At 49.0% G+C, this 17,593-nt stretch overlaps 1 long non-coding RNA gene across 1 annotated transcript in view; it reads left to right on the forward strand.

Annotated features, from left to right (window-relative positions):
- Positions 1-2,952: 2,952 nt before the first annotated feature.
- Positions 2,953-17,593, forward strand: part of LOC110354362 (uncharacterized) — a 40,184-nt gene continuing 25,543 nt past the window's right edge. Inside the window, exons 1-2 of the long non-coding RNA XR_005260468.2 lie at positions 2,953-3,464; positions 3,632-3,790. This is a non-coding gene — a long non-coding RNA (uncharacterized lncRNA). The remainder of the gene's footprint in view (positions 3,465-3,631; positions 3,791-17,593) is intronic.

Here is a 17,593-nt window from a genome sequence, read left to right on the forward strand (position 1 = left end):
TCGGACAGCAGGGCTTTGTCCCTGCAAAATTCAGGTTGTGGACACCTCAGTAACCCGACTTTTATCACAGTGCTCTGCCCAGTCCTTTGGGTCGAGATAAAATTTTGTCCCACAGAAAAACAGAAATCAATACCAAAAAAATGACCCAATTGGGTCAATAATCTGCATTTTTACTTTTTTATTATTAGAAATATTTATATTACAGTAGCTTGGTATTTTAGAAGGCTATAAATGCATTTTTATATAATCAGCATTTTAAAAAGTCTATAAACATTCACTATGTTTGCCTAATGTACTATAAAAGCTTCCAAAGGAGCTGTTATTATCCAACTTGTCACCTCACACATGCTCCGAGGAGGATTTTTTTTTTTCTTGTCTGCTGTTAATAAAATGAAGCAAACCATTAACAGCTTTGGAGCTGCAAGGAGAAGTAAAGGGGCTTGTAATCTTGGACTCCAAAGGAAACGTCTGCAGCTTTGCTCCTTGCCTCTTTGAGATTCCCCACACGCAACAACAATTTCAAAGAGACAAAATCAGTTTAGGTTACATAAATTCAAAAGCCCAAGCCTGCTTCTTTTAAAGTAACATCTTGCATTTTGTTTGGAGTGTTGCAATCACATAACATTTTGAAGTGCTTCAGTTTTACATTCCTCCATGCATCTTCCTCTGCTTTCCTTGGTTAAAGAAGCTTTAATGCAGAATTACTGCAAACATTCATGCATTCATTACTGCACACACACACATATGTGCATGTATGGATGTCTGCATGCAAATATATGTATACATTAAAAGTCCAGCATGGTGTGTTGTGGTGGTTGTGCACTCAGGACCCATCTCTCCTGGCACCCTCTGCATGCCAAACTCCCATCTGTACTGGTGCATGGAGCAATCCACAGCCCAAGTCCTAATAAAAAGATGCCATGCATTTTGGAGAGAAACACGGATATTTTTGTCTCTGCAAGCTTGGGGTGAGTGTGGTGTAAATCAATTAGTGCAGGGAAGAAATCTGTGTGCAAAAAGCAGAGTGGGCATGAGCTTGGGGTTTTCAACCATCCCTTAATTCACATCTAGGAGATGGGTTTTCGGTTCATCGCCATTTATAGTTTGCTCTCGTTCCCAACATATCTCGGTGTCGGGATAGATTCTCAACCCTGGGGAACCTGTCAGGGACGTGATAACAACTCACTCAACCCAAAGCAGGGCACGATTGTGCCTGCGATAGCGAGCGGTGCTTAACAGCTCCCCTGCTGCGGGCGCGGGGTCCCGGCCGGCACAGGAGGGCACCAGCAGCCCCCCTTGGGGATTTGCTGCTTCTGGATGGGGCTGAAAATAGCCTGAGAACCTCTCACTTTTGACACTCAAAAGCCCAGGATGCTCCAAAGGGAGCAGCAGGTGACGAGCATCCCCAGTTTCTTGGGTAAAGTTTTTTTCTGGATGAATTCAGGGTGGAGAAAGGCTTTCACGGCTTCAGTTTTTGGAGGGGCATGGGTTGGGAAAACACAGAAAGTCCTGGCTTTTTGGACATCCATGTGATGCCGGAAAAGAGGAGAAAAATGGAGGAAAAAACAATGGAGGCAGTTTGTGCTGCTGCAGGAAATTCCTGGCTGTTTTGCAGGGAAATGGGCCAAACATGCTGCATGGTGTGGCCATCGCAGAGGTGGCTCTGGCATCTCAGGGACACCAGAGTTCCTGTGATCTGTGGTTTTGCTGCCATACACCCATCCTGGGTGTCCATGTGATGATGGCATGGAGCTGCCTCTGCTCAGAACTGCTGGGGATGGGGGAAATCCTAGGCTCCTGGTTCAAAGTTTGGGTTCAGAAGAGCTGTCGGCTGAGACAAAGAGGCAAAACCACCCGGGATGGAGAGCAGGGGTATCAACCAGCTGGCATCATCCTCAGAGCTGGGGAGCTCTGACATAGCATCATGAAAAAGTGCCCCGCATAAGGGGCATGTCCTGGGATGTTAGGATGTCCTGGGACATCCTAAAAGCCTTTCACAGCTCTTGGCATTATGGGGTGGTTCCTGCTCTGGGGGGGACCCTGCTGCAAGCAAGCAGGACAGGTTGGCTGAGCGTGGCCACCACCACGTGTGTTAGCACTTATCTGTTCCCCAAGGTGACCTCCCCAGGGCACTGCTCTCCTGGACATCTGCATTTCCAAGCTTATCTAATACAAGTTCTTCACCTGTTTCTACGAGTGTGAGCCAGGGACAGCACCTAGATTGCCCGAATTGCCCCTTGTTGGGGCATCATTGGGGCAGCTTTGGAGGCTGGAAGGCTCCCGTGGCCTCAAAGCCCAGGAGACGTCTCCATGTCAGTGATTCCTATTAACCTGCTGTGGCAGGAGGGGTTTTCCTGACCTGTGGTGGGGCTCCCCAGTGCCTCCCATCGAGGGCAGGAGGTTGGCACCTCCCTGGACCTTTGGATACATTGGGAGATATGGCTGGGCAATAGGGTGAAGGACTCGGCCAAATCTGGGTGCTTCCCTCGTTCCACTGCAAATCAGGATCCCTTGACCTTCTTTCCCACCTTCTCTTCTGGCTACCTTTCCACCAAGGAAGAAAAAATACAAATGAAAGAAGCCAAAGGAGAAGCAAAGAGTAAATACGGGTGGGAGACAAAGGTCTTCCTGCACAGACAAGGTCTCTGCTCCGAGCCTCCCAGCGCCGCCACTTACCAAAAATAGCCAGGGCCCCGCGAAACCTCGGCCCGGCACGGAGCAGTAAGACGAGCTCCCTTCCCTCTTGATTTGGCCGGCCTAAAAATAGCAGAGGGTAAAAAAAGGCAGAGTCAGGACCCCGCAGGCCCAGTAGTCAATGGGCTGAGGGGCGCGCCTGAACTCCAAATCCCGCTCGGCGGCCTCCAGCTGGGAGGCTATTTTTTGCCGTGGGTGACTAAATATGGGCAGGGAGGGAAGAGCACGAGAAGGGGCCGCTCGCCCGGCCGTGCGTGTTTCGGATGCTTCGCTGGGTATATAAGCACTGCAAAGGTGGACTCGCTTCCTCACCAGCTCTGCCCCCCTCCACAGCCCCCCGGGTGCGTGTGTGCGCACCCCTCCCGACAGCCTGACCCCCGAGTCCGTGGCTGACCCCTTTGGGGGGGCCAGGAGGGGACATGGAGGGCAGGGAGAGACACACGACGACTTGTGCAGGCGCAGCCCCTTTTTCTTTCGCATCCAGGTGTGCTGCAATCCGGGCGGGCAAGGTGGCTTCTCCTTAACTCCCTCCTCGCCCGCCGCCGCTGCCGCCAGCACTCCCCGGAGCCTCGCTCCCCTCCCTTCGCTCAGCCTCCTCTGCTCAGCCTCCCCTGCTCAGCCTCCCCTGCTCAGCCTCCCCTGCTCAGCCTCCACCGCTCAGCCTCCGCCGCTCAGCCTCCGCTGCCTCCCGCCGTCCTCCCCCACCCGCCGAGCCGCGCTGCAGCAGCGGGGACGGAGTTGGTGTAGTGGTGCTGAGCGAAGGGGGTGAGGTAAGGGTGGATGTTGGGGGGGGGGGGGGAGGAGGGAAGGTTTTGCCTGGTGATTTTTTTTTTAAATTTCTTCTTTTTTTTTTTTTTTTTTTTTTTTTTTTTTTTGCCTCCAAGTGAGGACTAATACCATCACTGGGCCTGCTCTCTTTTTTCCCTTCCTGCATTAGAGATTGGCTATAAGGAGAAGGCTGACGGCTGCAGCATGAAGCGCATTATTACCTTGTGATTCCATGACCCTCCTCTATGCATCCCTAACTCTCAAAAGCTGATTCAGCTTTCAGCTAGTGCTCTGGTGAGTCCTCTGCTGCAACAGAAGCTCCTAACTGGTATGTCTTTTTTTTTTTTTTTTTTCCTTCCCCTCTTCTGCTCCCTGTCTTTCCCTTTAACCACACCAGCTCAGCTCTTTTTTAAACACTTTTCTGGCCGATGCAGGACCGAGTGCCCATCCAACTTACCCAGGGACTTAAATGTCTGCTTTTGCATCCGGCAGATGTGTGTGTGTGTGCCGCGTGTGTGTGTCTGTGCGGGGATGTGCCGGCTGTGTTTAATCGGTGGATGGGTTAGCAGACCTTCTCCCCCCCCTTCTTTTTTTTTCGTGTTGTTCTGCTGTGGCATACTCCGCATTTAAAAAAAAAAAAAAAAAAAAAAAGCAACAAACTGCAGAGCAAGCAGTGCACTAGAATAATCTGAACTGAAATGTTAGAACTTTGGCATGCAACCGTTCTGCAAGGTTAAACCGGCCTTTAAATGCCTAATTCAGATCCAGGCTGGCTAATGACACCTAGGGGGATTGGGGCTTTATTTATTTATTTGCACCAAACTAGCGGCTATGAGCTAATACCAGCCAGAGCAAAAGGGTGAAATGTGGTTAAACTTAGCCTAACTTGCGATGATCTCAATGCCGCGGTGATTAACTGTTCAAATGCCGAGGAAAGAGCATTAATTGCAGGCGCATGGCTTGGGGATGGTCGGAAAGGAAATGTAAGGAGAAGTTAGGTTTTCCTGCCAGGGGTTTGAAATTCAGGTTACACTTCATCCAGCAATCGGCTGTTATTGCTCCTGCAGCTAAGAGTTGGCTGTGGTCATTATATTTTATATGAGAGCGGTGATACCTAGTCGCATAAATATATGTGCATCAGTGTTGGGTGAGGGATGCTGTGCTCTATACCCGCGTGCACACAAATTCAGATATGCTTTAAAGCATGCGTATGTGTATTTTACAGAGCTTTATCCAGAGATACCTAAATGCTGTCTCTAAGCAGGTGTAGCATTCGATCCCAATGCAATGCACCTCCTGTCTGTGGTTAGAGTAGTGCTATGTGCATATGTCTGTGCCGGGGAGTGTACACTCAGCTGTCGTGTGCAATGGTGTAGGCAGAAACCTGCGAGCTGGGCTGGCTGTGGATTTAACTGCCCATTTCTCTGGAGCAGGAGGTTGTGCCTGCCTCCCCGAAGGGCTGAGGCCAGCCCAGCCCCTGCCCTGTGTCTCTGCCTTGGCCCCGCTGGCCTCTCCCTGCCCTGTGCCCAGCCCCAAATCCAGGCTGCCTTCAAGTCCTGAAGTTTTGTGCTGCACAGCCGCAGCCCGACTGTGCCACTGGGACCTGAGGGGCACCCCGAGGCTGGGGCAGAGGAAGGAGCTGGTGTGTGGCCCCTGCTTTCCATCCCTCCCACCACCCTGCTTCCCCTCCACCCAGCACCTCAGGCTCTTCCCTTCCCTTCACTTTTATTCACTCCTTGGCCTCTGCACTGTCCACATTTCCTTGCTTTTTTTTTTTTCTTTTTTTTTCTTTTTTTTTTTTTTTCCACCACAACCACAATTTCATTGTGCTTCTTTTTTTCTGCTCCGAGCAAGCACCAGAGCTCAGCACACCGAGGTGGGCTGAGGACGTTGGGTGCTGCTCGCCCACCACCGCTTCCTCCTGCTGTTAGTGCAGGACGTGGACCACAAAGTGCCCCCGGCCTCACTATTAAAAGCATCGTCACACTGCTTGTGTGCTCCTCCACCCAAAGGGACAACCCTTGGGCAAATCATGACCAAATTTAAACCCAAATCTGCTCCTGAGCAAGCAGGAAGATGAGCGTTGCAGTCGTGGTTGTGCCATGGCCTCCAGCCTTAGTGGGGATCCAACAGGCCACGACGCAGCTCTCACCCCAAGTGAGAAGGGAGCAGGGCAGCTGCTGTCCCACACATCTGTGGAAGTTTGGGGCTCCTCAGGACTGCGTGTGTTTGGGCGGATTTGAGGAAGGCAGATTGGGGATGAGTTGTAAATTTTTAATGGCCCAACGTGTCAAGCGGCTGCCCCACTCCATGCACCTGGCCTGCTCTTGTCTGTCTGAGGGCAACTCAACCCTCAGAGTGTCTTGGCCATGCAAAACCCACCTGCACTTGGGTTTTTGTGCTCTTTTTTTTTTTTTTCTTTTTTTCCTATTTTTTTTTTTTTTTGATTCTTAAGTGCCCAGAGTTTCCCTCACACTCCTCAGTTCTCCCTTCACTTTAATTTCTCTGCAGTCATGCATTACCATGGTGCCACAGCTCCATCTCTCTTTCCCTTGCTCCAAACTAAAGGTGGAAATTTGCCTCAGAATTAGACAAATACCGATGCTCCAAAGGGCCAGCAGCACTGGCAGGACTGAGAAAGGGCACTGCCCAGAGCCAGGATCAGGCACTTGCCCGAGCTGGTGCGTGGTGCACAGCACTGGGGGGCTCACACCCCAGCACTGCGGGGCCATGGAAGTGGATGGGAGCAGGGAAATATTTACTCCCCGTCTCACAGCGATATTTTACAGAGAAGTGGCACAGCATCGATGCAATTAGGTATTCCAAAGTGCTTACTTTGCCGCTCGCTAAGTTTACTTAAACCCTCTTTAAAGGCTTCATTAGGAGCCTGGGATGAACGGCCAAATTCATTAGCGCCGAGGCGGGCGTTGTGCATTTGCCTGCAAATTGCTATCGAGCGGCAGCGGCGGGGCGAGGGGCGCAGGTGAGCGCCCACCAACCGTGCCGTGCGGTGCCGTGCGGTGCTGAGCGAGCAGCCAGCGCCCGCCGTGACCTCCGCCGCCGAAATCCTGCCCGCAGCGGCCGCCTATTCAGCTCGGCCCACGGTCGCAGCCACATTGTTCGAGAGCTTTAAAGCTCAGCGTGGCGGCTGGCCGAGGGCAGAGCGAGCGGGAGCCTCAGCGGGGCCGCGCGCGGGGACGAGCCCCCCGAGGGACACGGGCACATGCGGACGTCCATCCCGCGGGGACAACTCGGAAAGTCCTCGGCCTAAACTGCCGGCACCTGGCTTCAGCTGCTTTTTAGTTTGCATCTCTGCAGGTGTCTTCCCACCCCCCCCCGAATCCTCAGCTGGCTGGATGACTTGTGAAAAGCGATTTTTTTTTTATTTTTTTTTTAATTTTTGCTTTTTAAATACCCTCAACTCTCCCAAAGGCATTTTGGGGGTGGCTTATCTGCAAGGTAGTGTCTCGCTCGTGGTGACCAGCAGAGGAAAAATCATTGGATTCACTAGGTAAGACGCTTTCTTCTTCCTATGCTTTAATCTCTACTTACTGATGGAAGCAATTGCTTGTCTGTAGCAGATGAGTTTTCTTGCTCTGGCAGATAGAGCAGGTCCTTCCTGGTGGTGCTTTGTACATCAGCAGCCAGACATTGGATTCGGGCTTTCTCAAAGCAAATTGGCTTTTTGTTTCTAAATTGCAGGGTGGAGGCAATGGGGAAATAATATTTATTTAACTTCCCCCAGCATGTCTTTGTCTAAAATGATACACATGTATACATATGTATACACACAAAGGAAATTCCTTCTGCTGAAGCACATTTTTGCTTTTTTTTAATTGCTGAAAGTTTGCGGTTCCAGCTGGAACACCCTCTCTGAAGGTGGGCTGGGAGCTGGGTCCCCCCTCTGTGCCATTTCCGTGACAAAGAGCCCCAAAGAGCAGGGCAGCTGGCCACGCTGCCAGCACTTTCTGCCCGGTGCACAGCCCCCAGCCCCAAAAACCAGAAACCTGCGAGGGCAAAGCTGAGATCACCAGCAAATAGCATGAGCAAGGGAGCAAGGGGGTGTGTGTGTGCATGTGTGTGTGTGTGTTCAAACTGTGCCATAACTCACTCCCGGGATGTAAATTGTCCATCAGCGCTATTTTCTCCCGTGAACATATAAATGCGCATATTGAAACTACCTGCTTGAGAGACATACTTCTTTATATGCCCATATGAACCTGGCAATCTATGGAATGTAAAGAAGTATGTATTTCAGGTGGGGACCCTTCTCGGAGGAGCGGTGTGTGACCCCGTGTGAAGGGGGGGGAGAAAGACAGACAGATTTTTTTTTAATTTATTTATTTTTTTAAATGCCTGACATGGCAGACTGGCTGGGGAGTCAATTGATGATCTTGTTCCAGTGCGTGTATTGTTCTGTCACTTTGCCTGTGTCAGCAGGTGGAAATGCTCATCAGGACATTAAATATTCAATATGCTGACTGCGGCATGGGCTTTGAAAGGCAATGCCAGAGGAAGGCTGGCCGTCCACTCCTGGTTTTCAACAGGGATGCAGGCAGGTCCCTCCTTTTTGCTGCTCCCCCCCAGCCCTTTTTCCCCCCCAGCTAAGGCTAGGTAACAACCCGAGCTGCCTGATCATTAAATCTAGGGAAAATAAAAGGAGGTGGAGAGGGGAAGAAGAAGAAAGAGAAAAAGGATACAAGAGTTGTGACTTAGATGTGCAGTATTTTGGCTTCACGTGTTTGAATCTTTCCTGTGTTAAAACTTTTTGTGCTTAAAACTGGAGAGAAGGAAATCTGTGTCTGTGTGCCAGCAACACACTGCTTGGAAACAGCCCTTGAGTGACTAGGTCACAACTAGAGGCACGGGAGCGCTTTGAACAGATGCCTGTTATTTTCCTAGAGGAAAATAATAAAATTAGCTCCTCGGATTTGGGAAGCTTTTACCGCATTTTGGTTTTGCTTTTTAACCTTTTGCACCATGAAATATCTGGTTACATTTCCAGGATCCCACAAGAATGAGGCAAGGTGGTAAAAACGGGTTTGATACTCTGGGTGAACAAGTTTAAATTTCTGTCTGGGTAAGAGGCAAGTAAAGCTTTGAGCCCCAATCTTCCCCTTTCAGACAAATTCTTGTCACTTTGGCACCAAACTTCCAAGTCCCACCTGCTCCTGAGCTACCCAAACTTATCTCCACAACCCCACTGTGCAGACAAGGGCACTGTAATGTTCTGCTTTTGAGTGAATTCCCTGCAGTTTCAGCACATCTCTCTTGGCAAAAGTGCTCCTCGGGCCCTTACCAAGCCTTGATCCGCCGCTATTCATGGCGAGCGCCGCTGTCACTTGTTACACGTGTGCCAAAGGGGATTTCACTGGAAGCAGGCGCTCATGAATAGCAGGTTAGAAAAGGCAGGCTGGGCTCTCATGGAGATTTCCTCTGTACATTATTCAGTGGGATTTAATAATAGTGGTTTTCTGTTGTTTTTTTGTTTTGTTTTGTTTTTTTTGTTTGTTTTTTCGTTTTTTTTTTTTTTTTTAATACAAATACCACAGTTGATGGATGCGTGCGGAGTGCTCAGCCCCTTCCCGGGAGCGGAGGAACCGTTCTTTGCTTTGCCAGTGGGCTTTGGGAAGGGACAGTTTGGACATCATCCTCTGGGCCCTGGGGACAGTCCCTTATGTCCCTGGGTCACCTGAGGATGGGTCCTGGCCACTGAGGGCATCCTGCCCTATTTTGAGGCCAGATTTCAGTAAGAAGGGTGTGGATGCTGGGAAATGAGCAGAGGCCGGGCACAGAGCGCTGATGCCCAAGCCTCGCTGCAGTTTCGCTCCCTTGTAAAACATCACTGGTAGCTTGAGTCACTGGGTGGGAAATTAGGATGGTCCTCACCAGTCTGGCCATGATACAAAATTCCCTCCTTTCTCTGATGACCCTCTACCCCACCTCTTCCCCCTTTCCTTTTTCTCCCTTCTTTCTTTTCCTTCCTTTTTTCATTTCCGTCCTTTTTTCCCTGTCTTTTGCTTACTTGTTTTCCATTTTCTCTGTATTGCTTTCTTGCTTGCTTTCTGCCTTGTTCTTTTTTCTTTTATTTCCTTCTTTCCTTGTTCTTTCTCCCATCCCCTTGTTCTCTATTCTTGCTTTTCTTCCCTTTCTCCCCCGGTGCAGGTGTCACTAAGCCTTCTCCACCACTGTGCATTTCTCTAGCGAAGGTGCTCACGGTCTGATTTACAGCAGATACCTGCATTCCTAATGCAATTTTTATCTCCTTCCCACCTCTGAATTAATATGCTTGTTAATCACACGGAATTGCTAACTTTAGGAAGTCGCTAAGTGCTCAGATTTATTTTTTATGTAAATATTTTCCAAGCCGTAATTCCGAGTGCTGTCTCACAGCGCGGGAGCACGTGATGGAGGTTTGGGGGTGCAGGGTGCATCCTGAGGCCTTGTCCTCTCCCGGGTGATGTCAAAAAGTAAATGGGAATGTAAAATTAAATGGGAATGCCACGGCAGCCCATTTGCCAATAGGATCGGTGGAAGAAAATGAGGGCTTTGGCCCTTCAGCAAACACTTTGCGCTGTTTCTGCGTTTAGTGGCAGCTCCTTCTCTCTTTTTTTCCCTCTTTGGATTAAAAATGGGACTGCTCCTCTGCACTAGGTTCTCTCTGTTTCTCAGCTATGATTAAGCCTCTTCTCCTCCGTGCTTCATACAAGGGGGCTGCGGTGGCGAGGTGAGGCGGGATGCTCAGCTGTGCCCAACCGCCCTGCACAGCGCGCGCTGAGCAGTGCCGCCCGTGGGAGCAGGAGCGCTGAGGATTGTAAAAGCCATAAATCCAGTGGACCAAATTAGTTAAATTTTTCTATTCTATGCCTCACAAAACCCAGCCGTTCCCGAGATGGATTTTCCTCATGTAAGCGGAACTAGCGGCAGGTAGAAAATGGGCATTTTGCACACGCACAAGGGAGTGCGGGGATGAATTCGCGCCGTGCGGTTTTCCCCAGCATTTTTTTTATTTTTTATTTTTTATTTTTTTGCGTTTCTTTATGTTGATGATCTATTATTACTCTTGTTACTATTACTTAGTATTGGAAGACAGGTGGTCCAATAAATTCCAGCACCCTCTTTTGAAATAAAAAAAAAGGGGGGGTATGTTTGCAATTCAAGTTTAATAGTGCATTCATCAAGAGCAATAAAGCATTTTATTGCACGAGTATTTCAAGGGATGTGCTGGCCCTGGTAAAAGCATTAGTAAAGGGGTGCATCAGCAATCTCATTTAAAACTGTCGACCCAACGTGAAAAATGTTGCGTTGAAGAATAAACTGCTATTAAGCATGATTAGATTGACCTGCAGGACAGATATTTTAGCTGCTGCAGCACAAGTCGATCAAAGTGAGCATCGCTTAGATTGCAAAAAAAAAAAAAAAATTTAATGCCCTAAATTAAAAATGAAAGAACCTCGGAATATTTAGGACCAGAGAGTGACTTTGGGGGTGAGATTTGTGTGTTTGATTCGAAGCGGTTCGGAAAGGTGGGGAAAGGGGAGAACCGTATTAATTGCTGCCCCTTTAGCATACATTGAAAGTATGTTACTCGGATCAACCAATCAAAAAAGAAATTGTGCTGACTCAGCACTCGGGCTAGTCTGCACGTCCGATTGCAGAAGAGATCAGCACTGCACTGCAGTATCTTTCCCTGCCTTTGACACCAGCCTAGCTGGGCAGGGCTTCCCTTGTGCTTCCCAGGACTGGGTTAGGCCAAGAAGAAGAGCGGGCCCTGAAGAGAGGAGGAGAGAGTCAAGGTTGCACGAGCCTTGAGCTGCTACGAGGCTTTTTAGTCAGTAAGCGAGATCTTCCATGCTGGGTTTGCCCTGCCAGATGCAAGCGGCATGCATTGCTTGGGAATATATCTATTTTTAAAGAGTTTCACCACATCTTGCACTTAGCAGTGGCTGTGGGCGAGGGGGTGGTGTGTTCCTCGCAGGAGAAATATCCTCGCTCCGGAGCTGGCATCCCTCCCCTGAAAGCCCGGGGCTGATTTCAGCACAGCACTCGCGATTCCCTCCCAGCGAAGACGCTGGGTTTAGTGCTTGCTGCTGAAGTTGCTCTTGACCTAAGGTGCCTGTGCAGCGCTGCCGCAAGGTGCTTCCCCGTCGGGATGCAGGGGTCACAGCAGGAGCAGCCTCATGCTCGTGGGGCTTGCCTGCAGCCCTGCAGCTCCCCTGCCTCCCTTTCCCCCAGGAGAAGCGTGGCTGCTCGCTGGAGAGGTGTTGAAGCCGTTGCTCGCACCACGGGGGTAAGGCTGGAGAAGGCCGAGGCAGGCTGATGCAGCTGCCCAAGGACGAGCTTATTCTGGGTGTGTAATGGCCAAAATGCAAAGTCCTGTCCAGCCTCCAAGTCACCCTCCTCTGCCTGCCGCCCTGTGATGCTCCCAAAGCATTTTTTTTCCCGTGCTGTTTAACCAGCGTCAGCATGCGTCCCTGCTCCTAGCTTGTATTTCTTGTACAAAGGTCCGTGCTGAGGAACAGAGGCCAAGTGCGGGTAGCTGTGCGCACAGGTGGAAGGCTGGCGGAGGGCAGACACATTCTGAACAAGGGGGAACTTAATAGCTGAAGGTTTAGCAGTTGGAGCAGTTGCTGGTGGTGCTCAGGAGGCCAGCTGGGTGCTGGGTTCGGGGGAAGCAGGGTGAGTGACAACTTGAACAGATGCAGGCTTTTTCCTCTTTTTTTTTTTTTCCTTTTTTTTTTTTTTCCCCTTTCTTCTTTTCATGAAGCACAGCGCCCTGCCTGTAAATGCCTCGCCATGCCCAGATATGGCCTGCTCGGGGACGGGCACCTCTAGCTAAAAAAGCCACGGGCAGAGCGACCAGCCCGGGGACGGGGAGCAGCTGGTATAAATAAATAGTGCTCATTCTCAGCTGCCCTCCTGCCGGCCGGATTAGGTGGCATCTGGGCAGCCAGGAGGCGCAGGGCTCGTGACCGCCGACCGCAGAAGTCCCCAAGCAGCTGTAAGGGCAGGAACCGCTCCTGCAAAGCCCTTACATAGGCACGTCGCCCCTGGCATTTGGGGAGTCGGATAAAGCTCCCGCAGCAGGAATCTGGTGACCTAAGAGCGGTCGAGAATAAAGTTCACCGCAGCAGCCGGGGCAGAGCTTCCAATCTGGGAAGCGACCCGAGGTTGGAGGCAGGATCTGGCCTTCTGCTTTTTAACCTGTTGCACGCACGCGAAGCCTGCGGGGACGGCGGAGCTGGAGGCGAGATGTTGAGCAGAGCTTCCAGTTCCTCTCTCGGACGCAGCGGGTTAATTTGCTGTCAGAGAGATTATTGGAATCTGATTTAATACTTGTGTTTACTTCGGGTCAACAAATTAAAAAAAAAAAAAAAAAAAAAAAGAAAAACAAGTCTTAATAATTTAAGGCACCGGCTTGATGGGAGCTAATAGGAAATAATGAATCTCCTGCAGTGGTTTCCCTCCCAGGCTTGCAGGGAGCATGCAGCTGGTGCACATCCTGCTCACCTGGCTGCAGCAGAGCCGTGCCTGGGTGCGAGGTCGGCCACACGTGTAGCCAGAGGCTGCAGGAGGCAGCCAGAAAGGATGGCCTTGTGCTCAAAGGAAGCTCATTGCCTGGCTTATTTGAAGTGAAAAGCTGAAGCAGGGAATGGGGATGGATTTGTAGTGGGGGATATTCCTGTGCAGGTGGCAGCCGGAGGGGATGTTGTGAAATATGTGTAGTGGGGGATTTGGGTTCTAAAGCTGGGGGTGACTCTGCAAAGTGGGGTCCCGGATGGGCAGGGGGATGGAGGCACGGGCAGCCCATGGAGCAGGCAGGGTGAGAGGGGGGAGCACGGTGCTGAGCATGGTGCTGTCTGCTTCCATCGCCGGCACTTGGCACATGAGCAAAGTCTGTGGCAGCGTACCTCAGGGTCTGTCCCAAAGTGACTGTGGTATGGGCAGGGGATGTCTCGAGCCTTTGGGAGAGGTCTGGCAGATGTGGATAAAGAAATGGCATTTCTTTATCGGTGAAAGGCTTCACCATTAATTTAATACAGGGGCTTTGTCCCCCCCTTCCTCGCTGTGTCAGGGCCGTGATGCACTGTGCGCTGCACCAGCTTGCGTTCTTTAAATTAAGCTAGCTTTGTCCTAAAGCCTTGTCTCAGAGATAATAAGGCATACACACATACGCACCCGCTAAAATCCATTGTGCCATTTTTGCAAGGAACAGCAAAAGTTGCCCGTGTGCCTTCCCCTCTCTGTCCTCCACACTCATTTGGCCTATTTGAAGCTGAATTTATTCCTGGGAAGGTCCCCATCAATTTGCTTTGCTCTTTTGTTGACAAGTTTATTAAAAACCCGGGCAACTACATATTAAACTTTTATCAGTGTCGAGGAAGAATATGTCCTTTGAGCGGCCACAAAAGTTATGGATTGGGTCTGAACATTTCTTGTTCCACCGGCCGGCTGAGTCAGCGTAACAAATAAAAGCTGCCACCTCTTTTTTTTTTTACTCTTTCTTGAGAGACGGTTCTCTTACCGGTGTAAGTAACGGTAGCAATAATGCAGGAAGGTTTCAGACCTGGGTAAACGAGCTTTTTTTTCTTTGCTCCCATCAGTCCTTGTTGCTGATCTGAATTATTAACCTAAAACCAGAATAAAATAAGAGCCCGGGGGATGGTTATTGCTTCTTAGCTCAGAGCCAACAGTTTGTGTAAAATAACTGATACTTTGCAGATGTTTATAGGAAAAAATAGCCCTGGAAATTAATAACATTTGTTGTACCAGGAGCGATGTGAGTGGCTTTACGCTTCCATACTCCACAAGGGCATGAGGGATTTGGAGCGCTGGCCCACGGCGATGCTCGGCTGGGGATGTGCCTTTGCATGGGGAGCGGGATTGTCGCTCTTTTTCTTTAGTCATAAGATTAAACCAGGAGAAGGCCACCGTGTTGCAGGAAAGATGTTAAAAATAAAGCATTAGCATCGCATAACCTAGTTCCTGTTTTGCCTCGCGACTGAGTTTTTACGAGTTGAAAGAAGCCTGCAAAATAATTGGTGAGAAGGGTTTTGAGCTGCCAGAGCAGCAGACAGGCAGGAGAAAAGTGAACTGAGCTACAGTTCTTAACCTCCGTCGGATAAATAAATAAATATCTGTCCCCAAACAACATATTTCTTGGCCTGTCACCGTGTCCAAGGATTTTTTAGTTCTTAAACAGGTTTGCTGGCATAATTTGTCAAGTACAACAGGGAGGTTTCTGTGTGACAGAGGATCATTTTTCACCACGCACGCTGGGGCACCGAAGCAGTCCTGCAGGCTCTGAGCAGCTCCATAATTAGATAACAGTTAACATACGTGTATTAGAGGGATCATCATTCATGCTATAGGATACAGCGGGGCCCGCCACTGCCGAGACCGCGCCGTGCCGTAAGCAAGCAGGGAGCGGTCTGGACAAATACATCTTACTCCAGGAGTTTATCTGCATCACCATTTGCTCCAATTATAACTAATTGGACACATATTGCATTTTCATAGCATCTAATTTTCTATTGATTTTAACGGGACTGCTGGTGTTTTGTACTATTAAGTGGTATCTCGTAGCCGTTGCTGTTTAAAAATGCTGAGTGCACTCCCCTGTATGGAATTATGCAGTCAGCAGATGTTTTAAAACCTATTTAATTGTTCGGTCCATAAAATGCACAAACTGTATTAGGGAACGGCTTTGTTCTCTTTGAGCGTGTGAGTTTGGAAATCCAAAGTGAAAACTATTTCTGGCCATGGTTTCAGGAGGGGCAGCTCCCAGCAGGATGCTCAGAGCCCTGCTCGGAGCCACGCAGCCTCCGAGGGCTCCTCAGCCCTGGCTTGGGCTTTGCAGCTCTCTCCAGGCATGGGTGCTCTGCATTTCTTGGTCTGTGTAAAAATAAGGACCTTTATCTACAAGGCCAAAAATCTGTATTAAGACAGAGTTGTTCGCATTGAGAGCCAAGGATTTGATAAGGTCACTTTTGGTCTCCTGTACGACTGAGGACTGAGCTGGTAATTGGTAGGGTTTGGGGCTTTATTCTCTGCCAGAGATATTGCTGTCTGCCTTGGCAATACATCCAAATAAAACCGGACTATCAAATTAGCCATTGCATTTCAGCAAATACTCAGTGAAGCAGGATGAAAGCAATAGTCCTCTGTTCAGCATCATTTAAAGAAGAAAAGATTTAAACGAGATATTCAGTGGAGGAATGGAGAGGCGGCCTGGAAAAAGCTTTTCCAGCAGTGCATATTTGATCGTTACAAGCACGGAGGAGACTTGAACACTTTGGATATTGGTATTAAAGGTAGATAGGGAAGGTAAAAGGTGATGGGATTTGTGTTTCGGGGCAGCTGATTTGCCCGGGGTGTCTGGGGGCTGCCGTCAGCCTGCTGCCTTCGCCAGCCATTAGCAGGAACCGCATCGTGTCTGTGGGAGACAGGTGAGTTCACAGAGGTGTATAAACTAAATAGACACTTTATTAAGTTCAGGTAATAGTTTTGAAAGACTGAGTGGCTACTGCACTGTCAGCAACTACTTTAGTGCCCAAAGGAACTGAGTGCTTTTTAATTAAGTCAAATAAAATCCAAGCGGAAGACTCCCCAGCCTTGTCTGGAGCATACTTTTTGGGTTGAATACCTATAATTTTAGAAATGTTAATAAAACACAGTCCACTTTTTCCCTGTAATAATATAAATTAAATTAATATTTGATGTCTGTAAGAAGAAGGATAAAAGCAATGAGGTTGTATTTTCTGGCTTACAAATGGCACAGTGTGCAGAATACAGCAACTATGGCATTGATTTAAACATCCTTGCAAAGACACCATGCAATAAAGTTGAATCATCTGCAGTACAGGTACGGCTGTTTGGGGGAAAAATAGCCAAATGAGAGAGTAGACATTTTCCTGTATTATCAAAAGCCACTTCATTTGGGGAAATTTCCTCAGATTTAGTAACATTTGGATGGAAATCAAATAACACATTAACTTCAGGAAAGGGGAAAAAAAAAACCTTCCAAAGCTAATTACAAAGGGAATGTGCACTTCATTAAGATAAAGCTGTAGGAAATCAATGTTCTGTATTGTTGTTTTTTCCTTTTGATTGGATTTTAGCATGATAAATTGTTAATGCATTTGATCTAAAAATGATTTGTTTATTCAGATGAAGAGCAACAGTACTTTGTCTCATTTGGCCTTTTAGCTTGTAATGATAATGGCTTCAAGAGATGTTCATTTCTCAAAAGGGTATCGGACTGGAATAGGCAGGAGATTTCTGGACTCAGAAGGATGGGCCCTATGCAAGGGTTCCTTGTAGGCTAATTCTATTGCATGTCGAATCTTCTGCTTCATTAAGAATATCGACAAATGCTGATAAATTCTTTGGCTTTTCTGTGCTGTCTATATAAAATGTCTTTATTAGAATATTGAGGCTAAAGTGGAAAGGTCTTCAATATATCAGGCCCTTTTATGTTGCCTACTCCTGATCCCACTTGCCGGGGCAGTGGTTTGCTAATGCAGGGGTTTTGTCCTTTCTCAGGACTGTAATCACTGTCAGCAAAGCTGGCACCTTGGCCAAAGCAAAACAGGGGCACTATGCAGGGGCTGACAGAGACAGAAGAGAGACAATCAGGTTCATTTTGTTATTTTGGCTTGGATTTGCCTCTGAGGCACGTTCCCATGTCTCCCCACTGCCGTCCTGCACTAAGTTGGGGATGTTCCCAGCTGGGGCTGTGCTGGTCCTGCAGGCAGGGCTCAGAGAAGGGTCCTGATGAGGGTGGCATCAGCATCTGGTCCTGGTCCTGGGGACAGAGCAGCCAGAAAAGACCTTTTCAGTGTGATACCTAAATCCAAGCATTGCCAGGCTGGATGCGGATGACCTTCAGACAGCAAACCTAAATTTGGCGGTGCTTGAACTTGGGACATGGCCTCAGTGGAAAGGGAGACTGACTCCAAAACCCTGCCTGGCTGTGTCAGGGGTGAACACAGCTTTGTGGGAGAGATGAGAAGCTTTAGCACAGCTCAGATCTTTGAACACGCCCAGCAAAGCCCCTGCAATTCATGCTGGCCATGCCCAGGCTGGTCCGCACGGAGGCTGCAGCCCTCAGCAGCTGATGGTGTAGGAT

Source organism: Anas platyrhynchos, chromosome 21, assembly GCF_047663525.1.
Source record: "Anas platyrhynchos isolate ZD024472 breed Pekin duck chromosome 21, IASCAAS_PekinDuck_T2T, whole genome shotgun sequence".
Classification (NCBI taxonomy): Eukaryota; Metazoa; Chordata; class Aves; order Anseriformes; family Anatidae; genus Anas; species Anas platyrhynchos.